Below are 14,326 nucleotides of genomic sequence, written 5' to 3' on the forward strand. Positions count from 1 at the left end.
ATCAACATCTTGAACCAGCTCCAGTTTCCTGGGTGCAGTGAATGATCGCTCTCCATTTACTTCTGTCCAAGTAGAGGTGTTCTTCCATAACCTGCTGCAAATCGAGACCTCGTCCAGTTAGATCATTTCTAATTTGATCGATCAAATCTCTTCCTTGGCCGACTTCTTGTTCTTTTGTTTTTGAATTCCTTCTCAGACCACACTCTAGCTGTTCTTTGTAGGTCCATTCTTTTGAGATGACCAAATTATTTCAGCCTGGCTTTGACACAGGTCTCACTAAGGGATATTTTCACTTGGACCAAATGGCATACGTCGGCATTTCTTATTTTGTCCCTCCTTGCTTTCTAATCATAGTTCTTAAGAAATTCATTCCCACTGCTTGTGGTTTGCTGATATTTATGTTGGTTTGGATGCAAGTTTCTAGACTGTATGTGGTAACTGGGAGTAGTTTAGTTGGACCGGAACGCCCTTCTGGAAAATATTTTCCCGCTTTAGAATGACGTAACATTTTTACATTGTGTAAGAAAATCTTATAATCTATACATAGCGCTGAAATGTCATGCGTGTATTCTAGCGGGCTAATATCGAACCTTACGGTTTTATGTTCATAAGATATGGTCTCTTTTACATTCCTGGGTAATTTTCTGGTTCTCTAAAGTTGGCTACACTGTTATTGGATTCGGAGAGCATTGAGTGAGCACAACAACTATCTTCCACTCGTTATGTTTGTGTGAATCCAAGTTTTATTTTATGTTTTGCTCAATGTGTTGCTGTGAAGCAGATATTATGGAATCTCTCTGCAGTTAATGAACATCAGTAGCCCCGTAGTACCATCCAAGTTTTCCAGTGGCTGTGAAAGTGAGTTGTGAGTGTGACCATGAGTTTACTGAAGTGGCTGGGTTAAAAGAAACGAGCTAGAGATGAAGATGAAGAATCAAAGAATACTCAAAAGGTGTGTGATGGCTCAAGTAAAAATGAAACTGAATGGAGTTCCAAGAACATTAGTTTCATTAAAGACGTGAGTATAAAGACAGAGCCTGGGTTAAATGTTGCTGAAATGTGTAATGCAGATTCAAAGGAGAATCTAGGTTATGGTTCTACATCTTCTACCATCGACTGTGAAATTCAAGAACCCAGCTACCGAACACAAGAATTTGCAGACTGTTGGAACGATTCTCAGTACCGTTATTTTTTGTCAGAGAACAAGTGGTTATTTGCGAAAAATAAAAATTTAGGCTGCAGTATATGCAAAGAGGAAAGTAAATTAGGATTAGGAGTTTCTAAAGGGGCAGGACTTAAGCTAATGAAAGTATGGGTAGAATGCAAGGTTCATCCCAACGGAAATAATATTAATCAACAACAAACAAGCCTTTGGAAAAAAATATTTGAGCATAAAAATTTAGAATCTCACAAAAAAGCTATGTTACAAAAATCAGAATCTAATAAAAAGATATTTGAAAGTTGCTTGGACACTATGAATGTCAAACACCTAGAATCCACCCTTCGAGTATTTCGAACAACATACTTAATTGCGAAAAGAAATAGACCCATCGTAGACCTACAACTTCAACAATTAAATGGTTTAGATATGGGATGAGTTCTTCAAACAAATTGTAGTTGTGCTAATATTATTGAACACATTTCACAGGAAATGAGAAATAAAATAGCAAAATCTGTAATAGAAAACCAGAGGAGAATCAGTATTATGATTGATGAATCAACAACAGTTCGTGTAAAATCTGTTTTAGTATTATGTTTGCGATGTGCTCTTTCAGATAATTCTGAAGTTGTTTCATTTTTCTGGGACTTGATAGAACTTGATTCAACTGCAGCAGATGTTATTACTTGAGAGATATTGAAGAATCTTTCTTCATATGGGAAGAATGAAAACTTTCTGGCAGAACATGTAGTTGGTCTAGCATGTGATGGGGCCTCTGTAATGTTAGGTAGAAAAAATGGAGTTGGAGCACAGTTTTTAAATTTATTTCCAGATATAGTAATCTGGCACTGTTTAAACCATCGCTTGGAATTGGCCATTTTTGATACAAGAAATGAAGTTCCAGGTGTTAACCATTTCCATTCTTTCTTTGACAGTTCTTTATACAGCATGTCTCCCAAAAATCAACGGGAACTCAACATTTGTGCTGCTTCACTGGAACAAAGAGTTAAGAAGATTTGGAAAATATTTACAATAAGATGGGTAACATCAAGCCAGAGAAATGTAAAAGCTGTCTGGGAAAACTCTAGTGCACTAGTAAAACATTTTAGTGACCGCCAGAGAGACTCCAAAGAAAGGGCAAAATTCCAAGGTCTAGAAAATATGTTAACATGTGTAGAATTTCTATAAATATTGCAATTATGTATGATGCTCTTTTTGAGTGAGCTGATTTGTCATTACAGTTACAGAAAAGAGAGACAAGTCTGACAGAGGCTCAAAATGAAATCAAATGCACTATAAAAGTGTTTGAATCTGTGTGTTGCTCAACTTCTGGAGAATACTACAGAACAGTTCTTAAAGCAGCAGAAAACAAAAAAGTTTAGAAACATAGGTTTACATGATTCTAAAAAGTTGTAAAAATTGATAGAAAGCAGTTTTTTCAGAAGTCTTGTGAACAACTTAAATAAAAGGTTTATGGAAAATGTGTCCACATCATCTCATCTTGGTTCCAGCTCTAGTCAGCAGAGACATGAGAGAATGACAAAAGTTATCAGTGATTCAAAGGTACTATACAAAAATAATTGGCCCTCCATTTCTACTTTGGATATCTGCTATGGTGATGAGAGTGTTGGCAACCTTTGTGACTTTTTCCACGTGTCAGACTGGAGGAGGTACATTAATGCTTTTAGAATATGTCGAGACCAAGGAAATTCCAGTGGAGCTGATGCCTTTAATCAAGACTGTACTGACCATTCCCATCTCTTCAGCAGAAGCTGAGAGCTTTCAGTACCATGAATGAGATCCACACCGAAATCAAAAATAGGCTGCTGGTTACAAGATCAAGCAGACTTATTTTCATAAGCAGCGTTGGACCTCCTGTGCATATATTTAACCCACAACCATATGTCAAGTCATGGCTACGAAAGCGGAGACGTTCAGCTGATGAAACAACTTGTCGGAAACATGAGGCTGCTGATTTTGACACCCAATACGAGTCCATTTGGAAATTGCTGAATTAATAAAGTGAGTTCCTGTAAATATTTTGTTCCAACTAAATTACTGGTAACTGGTATAAAAAATATCCTCTAGTGTTGCGAACGACGAAACAACATATCGGCCGCACATAACAAAGTTCAGTTCCATAGGCACACAAATACAATTTTGAAACAAATCAAATGGAGGACCAGACTGCCCCAAACGAGCAGACACAAACACATCACTCACAAGGTGATTCAAACATTTATTACACATGAATAAAACACTGCATATTTACACATTATGTACAACAAATTCGGAGGTACACCAAAACACGTGTACTGCTGCCGGTCGCCATGTTCAGTGTCTGTGTATAAAACAAAAACGCAGCAGCACATTGCCAACTGTTACAAAATGAAATGCGGCAGACGAGTACCAACACAAAAGCCGCAACATACTCCCCCTTTGAGGGATCTCAACACTCAAAATCAAAGTCAAGTGTTCATGTTCATCACAGACAAATGAATAAAAAGGAAACTCAGATAAACATATACAAATATACAACTATACAACATCCTTTGGCAATGGACACAATTTCACTATGGCACGGCGCAAAAGACCAGTTTTAGTCTTTACACTGACCACACGAGTAATATTGTCACAACCAGGATGGAGCTCCTGGATTATACCAGTTTTCCAAACCAGAGGAGGAAGGTTATCCTCCCTTGGAAGCACTAAATCTCCCACAGTTGGAGTCCACTTCCCTACAGAAGACCATTTACGTCTTTGTTGAAGTGATTGTATGTATTCTTTTGACCACCTCTGCCAAAAATCGTGATACAGCTGTTGCACCAAATTCCATTTAGTTAGACAGGAGCGGGAGCTGTTGGATATGTCTGGAGAGGGGATGGAGGTCAATCGTCTCCCTACTAGAAAATGTCCAGGTGTCAAATAGCATTGATCATTGGGGTCGTCAGTCATTGAACAGAGAGGTCTCGAGTTCAACACAGACTCAATTTGATACAAAAGAGTACTCAGCTCTACAAAATTAAGAATGCATTTTCCTAGGGTCCGCTTTAAAAGTGATTTTGTGGACTTTATTCCAGCTTCCCAAAGCCCACCGAAATGAGGACTGGAGGGTGGAATAAACTTCCAATTCACATTCAAATTAGATGAATATTCTTCTATTTCAGTAGAGCTATCCTTAATAAATCTTAATAACTCATTGTTGGCTCCAACAAAATTTGTGCCATTATCACTCAAGATGAGATTTGGAAATCCTCTACGCGCCGTGAATCTTCTAAATGCGGCGAGGAAGTCCTGAGTTGTTAGACTCTTCACCGTTTCAAGATGTATTGCCTTAGTGACAAGACAAACAAAGAGAGCAATGTACGCTTTAAACTTTATCTTACTCCTCGGGTTATCACCTTTTATGATGACTGGGCCACCATAATCAAGACCAACCTTAACAAAGGGTAACGATGGTTCAACTCTATACGAGGGTAACTGACCCATTATGTGAGTCGTGAGTGGAGGTTTGCTCCTGAAGCACTTGTAACATGAATGGATCACACCACGAACAACTGTCTTCCCACGTGGAATCCAAAATCTGTTACGCAAGGAAAACAATACAGCCTGAGGGCCGGAATGCAATAGCATCTCATGTTCATGTTTAACAATCAGTTTAGTAACAAAGTGTTTCGGAGGAAGAATGATAGGGTGTTTTTCATTGTATTCCAACTGAGAATTCATGAGTCGACCACCGACTCTCAACAACCCGTAATCATCGAGGAATGGATTCAAAGTTTTCAATGAGCTCGAAGAGGCAACTACATTATTAGACCTCAAGTCATGAAGTTCCTTTCCATACTCACTAGCTTGCATCAGACTTATTATTTTCATTTCACTAATCCTCAATTCTTCAGGGGTGAGTGGACCAATGACATGAGCATCCTTAGTGGAGCGAACATTGGTAATAAATCTCAGAACATAGCTATGAACTCGCTTAAGTTTGAGAAAGGACGAAAACTTCTCTAACTCAGGTGGGTACATGTTAACTAGCAAGACTCTCAAAGAGGGTTTCGATTCTGCATTCACAGCAGATGGTGTATTACTGGCAACAAAATCAGGGTACACGGGGGACAATTCGTGCAACCAGGAGGGACCATGCCACCATACATCAAGAGAAAACATTTGTGAGGGTAAAACACCTCGAGACAAGTGGTCAGCTGGATTGCTGTGGGTAGGTACGTGTCTCCAGTCTGAGACTGAAGTGAGGGATTGAATTTCAGCAACTCTATTAGCGACAAAGGTTTTCCAACAATTGGCGGGTTTCTGTAACCAACACAGAACCATCGTGCTATCAGTCCAGCAGTATGTTGAGAAAGGAATGTGCAATTTCAGCGATTCAGTTACCTTACTCATTAGGCGAGATAACAATAGAGCAGCACAAAGCTCTAAACGGGCAATAGATTGCTGTTTTAATGGAGCAACGCTCGATTTAGAAGTCAACAGGATCACTGATACCTCATCATTATCAGATACTGTCCTAATATACACAAAAGCACCATAGGCAGCTTCTGAAGCGTCAGAAAAGCCATGGATTTCAATAACCTTATTCTTAGCAAAGGGCATTACATTTCTTTGCACTCTGAGGTCATTAAGCAAGGGGAGCTCACTGTAGATAGCATTCCAGATTTCAATAATTTCAGATGAAGGTTCTAACACAAAATCCCAATCAATTTTCAACTGCCAAAGAGACTGCAGGATAAGTTTGCACTTAACTACGGCACATCCTAACAATCCAAGGGGATCAAATATGGAAGCAATGATAGTGAGAATGCTTCTCTTAGTGACTTCCTTAGGTGCTTTCTTCAAATTTATTTGAAACTGAAACTCATCACATTTAGGATGCCACACGATACCTAATGTTTTAATAGCTTCATCCTTAGTGAGGTTACAAGGTGACAACATTTCTCTATCTTCTACAGGGACATTGACAAGAGCTTCCGGACAATTTGACGTCCACTTTCTAAGATGGAAATGTGCACTATCAAGCACAGAAGAGATTTCTGATTGAAGCTCCTTAGCTTCTTCAACTGAACTAGTACCTGTCAGCAGGTCGTCAACATAAAAACAAGAGCGAATGATCTCTGATGCAGTGGGGTGAGATTCCTTGTGTTCATCAGCAAGTTGAACTAGACATCTCGTGGCAAGAAAAGGGGCGGAACTTGTACCGTATGTGACAGTGGTAAGACGGTAGTCCTTGATTTCTTCATCAGTAGATTCACGCCACACAATTTTCTGAAGATTTCTGTGGTCAGGATGAATTAGCACACATCTATACATCTTAGCAATGTCAGCCGTAAGAGCAACAAAATAGGTTCTGAACCTTAAAACAATGGACAGCAAGTCAGGCTGAGTAGTAAGACCAACCATTAACATAGAATTCAATGCTATCCCATTTGATGATTCACAACTTCCATCAAACACAACTCTCAACTTGGTTGTAGTGCTAGAATCCTTGAGCACACAATGATGGGGCAAGTAAAAGCTTACAGAGTTAGAGGTCTCTGGAGGAGCAATTTCCATATGACCCATTTCACTGTATTCACGCATGAAATCTACATACTTCCTTTTCAAGTCTGGAAGCTTAGCAAATTTATTTTCCATCTGTTTGAGCCTTCTAACTGCATTATGCTTAGACTCAGCCACAGGTGGCACTTCAGCACGAATAGGAAGTTTCACAACAAACCTACCAGAATCATCTCTTTGAACACTATTCACAAAGTGTTCTTCACAAGCCCTTTCTTCAGGAGTAAGAACTGGTTGAAGAAGTTCTTCAAGCTCCCAGAACCTTTGGAGTTTAGAGTCAATAGAATCAAGTTTCACAAGATTGGCACGACGAGCCTTGGCATTAAAGTGCCTGATAGCACCCAACCAAATTCGGTGTCTAATAAGGCGGGATAACCCTTCTTATGCAAAATGTTAGAAGACATAATTTCATAGTAGACATCAGCACCTAGCAAAATATCAATAGTAGAGGGCTGATTAAATGTCCTATCACTCAAAATAATATCATCAGGAATAACCCAATTGGAACAATCAATTTCCTGCGCAGGGAGTGGACTTGTGATTGTGTTCACGACTGCACAGTTCAACTTCAATGTATAATCTGATACATTTGAGAACAAAACAAGGTTACATGTGGAACTTACAGGAGACACATTCGAATTGCCTATACCAACAATAGGTAGACGACAAGACCTAGTACGGATACCAAGCTTCTTGACAAGATCAGAACTCACAAAGGATAATTGACTCGCAGAGTCTAACAAAGCTTTAACTAGTATAATCTCTCCTGAGCTATTTTTTATTCCTACACACGCTGTGCTCAGCAAAACATTAGAACCTAGTCCTGAAACAACCTTCATGGCAGTGGGTGAAACAATTGCAGAACTTGTAGCATTCATATTGAATATTGAATTTTCACGACCACATTGTAATCGAAAGCGACTTTCAACCTATTAGGTCGTGTTACGTACATTTAGTACGTGATGAAGAGATGTTAAGTACAGAACAAAAATGGCCAACCAGACACCAGTGGGATCCGAACCCACAACCTCCCGATTTCGCGTCGGTTGCTCTACCAATTGAGCTATGGTGGCCTAGGCCATCTTTGTTCTGTTGGAAAGGATCTAATCTACAGGTCTGGTACTATTACCATCACACTGTAGAGTGCGTTCAAGTTGCCCGTTGAGGGCCAAGTCAATGAATATTGAATTTTCACGACCACATTGTAATCGAAAGCGACTTTCAACCTATTAGGTCGTGTTACGTACATTTAGTACGTGATGAAGAGATGTTAAGTACAGAACAAAAATGGCCAACCAGACACCAGTGGGATCCGAACCCACAACCTCCCGATTTCGCGTCGGTTGCTCTACCAATTGAGCTATGGTGGCCTAGGCCATCTTTGTTCTGTTGGAAAGGATCTAATCTACAGGTCTGGTACTATTACCATCACATTGTAGAGTGCGTTCAAGTTGCCCGTTGAGGGCCAAGTCAATGAATATTGAATTTTCACGACCACATTGTAATCGAAAGCGACTTTCAACCTATTAGGTCGTGTTACGTACATTTAGTACGTGATGAAGAGAAGTTAAGTACAGAACGAAAATGGCCAACCAGACACCAGTGGGATCCGAACCCACAACCTCCCGATTTCGCGTCGGTTGCTCTACCAATTGAGCTATGGTGGCCTAGGCCATCTTTGTTCTGTTGGAAAGGATCTAATCTACAGGTCTGGTACTATTACCATCACACTGTAGAGTGCGTTCAAGTTGCCCGTTGAGGGCCAAGTCAATGAATATTGAATTTTCACGACCACATTGTAATCGAAAGCGACTTTCAACCTATTAGGTCGTGTTACGTACATTTAGTACGTGATGAAGAGATGTTAAGTACAGAACAAAAATGGCCAACCAGACACCAGTGGGATCCGAACCCACAACCTCCCGATTTTGCGTCGGTTGCTCTACCAATTGTTCTGTACTTAACATCTCTTCATCACGTACTAAATGTACGTAACACGACCTAATAGGTTGAAAGTCGCTTTCGATTACAATGTGGTCGTGAAAATTCAATATTCATTGACTTGGCCCTCAACGGGCAACTTGAACGCACTCTACAGTGTGATGGTAATAGTACCAGACCTGTAGATTAGATCCTTTCCAACAGAACAAAGATGGCCTAGGCCACCATAGCTCAATTGGTAGAGCAACCGACGCGAAATCGGGAGGTTGTGGGTTCGGATCCCACTGGTGTCTGGTTGGCCATTTTTGTTCTGTACTTAACATCTCTTCATCACGTACTAAATGTACGTAACACGACCTAATAGGTTGAAAGTCGCTTTCGATTACAATGTGGTCGTGAAAATTCAATATTCATTGACTTGGCCCTCAACGGGCAACTTGAACGCACTCTACAGTGTGATGGTAATAGTACCAGACCTGTAGATTAGATCCTTTCCAACAGAACAAAGATGGCCTAGGCCACCATAGCTCAATTGGTAGAGCAACCGACGCGAAATCGGGAGGTTGTGGGTTCGGATCCCACTAGTGTCTGGTTGGCCATTTTTGTTCTGTACTTAACATCTCTTCATCACGTACTAAATGTACGTAACACGACCTAATAGGTTGAAAGTCGCTTTCGATAGCATTCATATTATTATTGTTATTATTGGGACTTGCTTGTTCCTTGTGAACCAATAAGTTGTGGGGCCCATTACACTGGGGCACTTGTTTTGCTTACACTGTTTAGAAACATGAGAAGCGGAAAAACAAAGATAACAAAGTTTATTTTTCCTCACAAACTTGCGACGGTGATCAATGTTTGCTTGTTTGAACTTTCTACAATCAGAAAGGCCGTGATTATCAAGTTTGCAAAACCTACAATTCAAGGAAGTGCTATTGTTGGCAATGTGAAGGGCTTTTAGGGTGGATTTTAAGTCTCGTTTTTGCTCAATAACAGGTTTCTTGCATTCTGTTAGCTCTAGTGTTTGACATTTTCTTTCCAAGAAATCAATTAAATTATTTAGTGTGGGAATATCAGTAGAGGCAAATTTGTTTTCCCATTCACTTCTATGGTTGGACTTGATCTTACGTAGAATCAATTCCTGTAGCAAAATTTCATGTAGTGGAACCTGACCCTCTAAATTGTCAACAGCACTAAGATTAGATTTTACTTGGTTTATCGATTTGCGATATTCAACGGAAGATCCACTAGTACAATTATGGAGATTGAGCAAATGTTTTACATGCTGTGAAACAATCAAGCGTTTTTTATTGTATCTTTCATCAACTAAATTCCAAGCAACAGTGAAATTATCAGCACATATGGATAGGTTATCTAACAAATCCCTGGGTTCGCCTTGAAGAGACGACAATAGGTAGTGTAGTCTTTGCACATTGTCAATGCGGGTATTGTTAATAACTAAGCTTTGAAAGGTGTTCCTGAAACTCAAGTATTTTGTCAAATCTCCTTTAAAAACAGGCAATTCAATGGGAGGGAGCTTCAAGCTACAGCTAGATCGAGTAGAGTTATCAGAGACAATGGATGTGTTACTAGGACTCCTGGGTCTTTCAAATGAACAAAGCAATTCTTGAATCCTACCAACTATTGTATCATACCTGTTTTCAAATTCATCATGCTCTCTGAAGTGAGTTTCGCTAGATTTTGAGTCTAATTCACATTCTAAATACTCCCTAACTGCACTGAATTCCTTCCAAATTTCTGGCAACCTATTCTGTTTGGAGATCAGTTCGTAGTGGTTGATATTATCTTGCTTTAAGTAATTTTCAAGGTGAGTTAATGACCTTTTAAGTAGACCACGTTTTTGAACAGCCTTTGCTTCGGATTCAAACACCATGATGAATACCGGTAGTTCAGGTAATCAATTATTGACAAGATAATAATAGAAATCAATCCTACAACTATGGTGACTATACAAACAATGAGCCCTATATTCAATGCACTGCATTCATTTCGCATTGTTGAAATGAGTGACAGTCTTTGAATGGAACCAACAATGTAGGTAGATGCACAAAAGCATGAAATAACGTATAATAAACCACGTACGTTCTAAAATATGCAAAATACACAAAGCGGCCCAACAAATTATTAGCACGAAATCGTATAATGCCCATGAGAAGTCAAGACAAATCTGTTATTCTATACACGGAAAGTGCTAGCAGTAGGGTTAGGATATCAGGCAGGATGTCTGAACAAGTATGGCGGCAGAGTAAGAGTGGTGTGATGATCGGCTCCTGAACATTGTGTAATATCGTGTGTAACATAAAGATATATATCCTGTGCAACCAGTGTAAATGTGAAATACTGCAAGCGTGAACGTATAAACGTAACTAGAACTAGCTGAGAACGGCAGTTTCATTTATTATTAATAATTTCTTTGTGGAGCCAACGAAACACAAGAACATGGCAACCTGCGCTGTGTGTGACAAGGAGCTGGGCAAGAAGAAGAAAGTACAGTGTGGACTATGTGAAAAATGGGCTCACGGTAAATGTAGTGAAATGAACAATGGCAAGTGTTGTGGGGCAAGTACGAGTCAAAAGCAGTGCTATTCTATTGAGGACGTGGTAAAGTTGCTATTAGAGCTGCAAAGTGAAATAAGGGAACTCAAATCTGAGCAAATGAAGAGAGAGTGTGAGCTAGGGAAGTCTATAGATCTCTGCCATGAAAAGACAGACAGCAACACTAAGTCTATTGCTGAGCAAGACGACCTTATTAGGAAAATTAGTGAACAGGTGGAAGCAATCCGGGTCGAGAATTCTAATCTCAGAGCTCAGTTGAAAAGTCTCGGTACTCGATTAACAGAGTCTGAACAATATTCTCGCAGGTACACACTTGAAGTATTTGGTGTTCCAGAGAAAGCCAACGAAGACGTGCTGGAAACTTTAAAGGGCATAGGGAGAGCTCTGGACCTTCAAATAGAAGAACATATGATTGACGCCTGTCACCGGTTACCTAGACTACCCGGCCAGTCTCACAGTGGGATCATCGTGAAGTTTGTTCGACGTTCCGACAAGGAGAACTTCATGCAGAGAAGGCGAGTTAAATACAACTTATCAACACGACACCTAGGACTTCCGGACGACAACATCATTTATGTGAACGAAAGCCTGGCGCCGGAGAAGAGGAAGCTGTTAGCACTCGCTCGCAGATTCAAGACGGAGCACAACTACAGGTATCTATGGGTAAGAAATGGCATCATACGACTAAGAAAGAGTGAAGGTTCAAAGATATGTGTAATTAATGAAACTGAAGACTTGAATAAGTTGAATTAGAAATGCCAGCTATGAATTCAGTTATGTTTCATGTCCATTGTATTGTCTGTAGTATTAGGAAAGTGAGTGTACTCCGAGTCAGGTATGTTCAGAGAGCAGTGGGCCTAATCTTCTTTACTTTCACTTTGCAAGGGCTTCTATTCAAAGTTACCGGCATTCCTCCCTCCATTACTTGAAGAGTTCTCTCTAAGTAAGTCATTAAACGTGTATTACCAAAACTGTAGAGGTCTAAGGACCAAGCTTGATTTATTTTATACAAACTTATTAGGTGAGAACTTCGATCTGTTGGCTTTGACGGAGAGCTGGCTAAATTCTTCTATTAGCAATTATGAGCTCTTTGATCAGAGATATAACGTATTTCGATGCGATCGTAATAAAATATCTACAGGTAAAGAACTTGGCGGAGGTGTTGTACTGGCTGTCAGCAACAAATATAAGGCCTCACAGGTTGACATAGACGTTTCGGCTGAGCATGTATGTGTTAAACTTCTGAGGGAAAATCTTGATAGTATCTTTATATGTGTGGTATACTTTCCGCCTAGTACTAAACTGGCTGCATATAATGAATTTTACGAAGGTATTGAAGCCAGTCCTATTTTAAATAGTAAACAGTTAGTAATATTAGGAGACTTTAATTTACCACAAATTATTGAAGAAAACGATATAACGTGTACGTCCGTACGCATGAATAATTTCTTACAATTCATGGGATTAAGAAATGTTAACGGCGTTGTTAATAACAATGGCAGAATGCTTGACCTAGTATTGTCGAATATCACTCACATTACTGTCGACCAAAACTTTCATCCTCTCGTACCAGAGGACAAACATCATCCGGCCTTAAACATTACTTTTTGTTACCAAAAAAAGGGAGAAAAATGTAATGATGAGGGAAATAAAATTGTATACAATTATAACAAGGCAGATTTTGAATTGTTATACAGAGGACTTTCACACATAGATTGGAGCTTTCTGGAAAATTACACTGATGTTAACCAGGCACTAGATATATTTTATTCTAAATTTTATTCTGTTTTAAATGTCTGTGTTCCGGCAACCGTCAGGAAAAAGAAACGATACCCTTGTTGGTTTACGCAAGAGATAATAAGAAATATTAGGCGGAAAGCATACCATCACAGGAAAATGCGCGAAGGGCAGAAAAATCAGACTTCCCATTTCTTGAAATTCAAAAAATTAAGAAGAAGTGTTAAGAAAGATATAAGCATCGCGTATAAAGCCTATATCGGGCAGGTAGAGCACGAAATCGGCGTAGATACTAAGAACTTTTGGGCATTCGTTAAAAGTAAGCAAAGAAACCCCTATGTCAGTGTAATGAAATACAATGGAAAAGAACTAATAAGCGACAAATCTGTTGCTGACAGTTTTGCAGGCTACTTCTCATCTGTATACTCAGAGAAACGGGCGCGGTATGATTTACCGAAATATGAGAATACGGAAATAGATCCATTGATGAATGTACTAAATGTTAATGAAATTAGTACTACCGAAATTCAAAACGCAATACGCAAGATGAAACCTAAAAAAGCCGCAGGCCCAGATCTAATCCCTCCGTATGTAATTAAAGGCTGTGGAGATATTTTATTACACCCTCTCTCAATTATTTTTAACATTTCGCTAAAAACTGGAACTTTTCCTACAAAGTGGAAGACAACGCGAGTTAGTCCGCTTCACAAATCCGGGGATAGGTCAGTAATTAATAACTACAGACCCGTTGCAATTTCTTCCGCATTAGCAAAAGTCTACGAACAAACCCTATATCGGCATCTGTTCGAACATGTAGAAATTATCATCAGTGACTCCCAACATGGCTTCAGACCGGGGAAATCGACGACAAATTTGTTGGAGTTCACTCATGAAGTGTCGGCAGCCATGGATACAGGAGGCCAAGTGGATGTAGTTTTCACAGATTTTAGAAAAGCATTCGATAAAGTTGATCACGGTGTACTTTTAAATAAATTAGCTTATTATGGACTCTCTCACTCCTTAATAAAATTATTTGCATCATATCTCTCTGATAGACAACAATTTGTGTCTTATAAAGGATTTGAATCTGTATTACAATACTCGATCTGGTGTCCCACAGGGCTCAAATCTTGGACCATTACTCTTCTTACTACTTATTAATGATCTTCCTAAATGCGTACAGTATTCAAACATATTGCTATTCGCAGACGATGTAAAAATTTTCAAAACCATTCGTTCACAGGTGGACTGTAGATTTCTTCAGAAAGACCTCAATAGCATATCACATTGGAGCGTTATTAACAAGTTAGATTTTAACATTAACAAGTGTCATGTAATGGTATT

At 39.4% G+C, this 14,326-nt stretch overlaps 1 protein-coding gene across 4 annotated transcripts in view; it reads right to left on the reverse strand.

The window, feature by feature from the left end:
• Positions 1-14,326, reverse strand: part of LOC137496899 (uncharacterized) — a 374,642-nt gene that overhangs the window by 334,286 nt on the left and 26,030 nt on the right. Inside the window, exon 1 of one of the 4 annotated variants that reach the window (XM_068230588.1) lies at positions 3,432-3,490. The exons of 2 other annotated variants lie outside the window; for them this stretch is intronic. The gene's annotated coding sequence lies outside the window, so the exon portion shown is untranslated. Of the gene's footprint in view, positions 1-3,431; positions 3,491-14,326 lie in introns of those variants that run through there. One more of the 4 variants, XM_068230590.1, reaches the window with a different exon arrangement.

Source organism: Anabrus simplex, chromosome X, assembly GCF_040414725.1.
Source record: "Anabrus simplex isolate iqAnaSimp1 chromosome X, ASM4041472v1, whole genome shotgun sequence".
Classification (NCBI taxonomy): domain Eukaryota; kingdom Metazoa; phylum Arthropoda; class Insecta; order Orthoptera; family Tettigoniidae; genus Anabrus; species Anabrus simplex.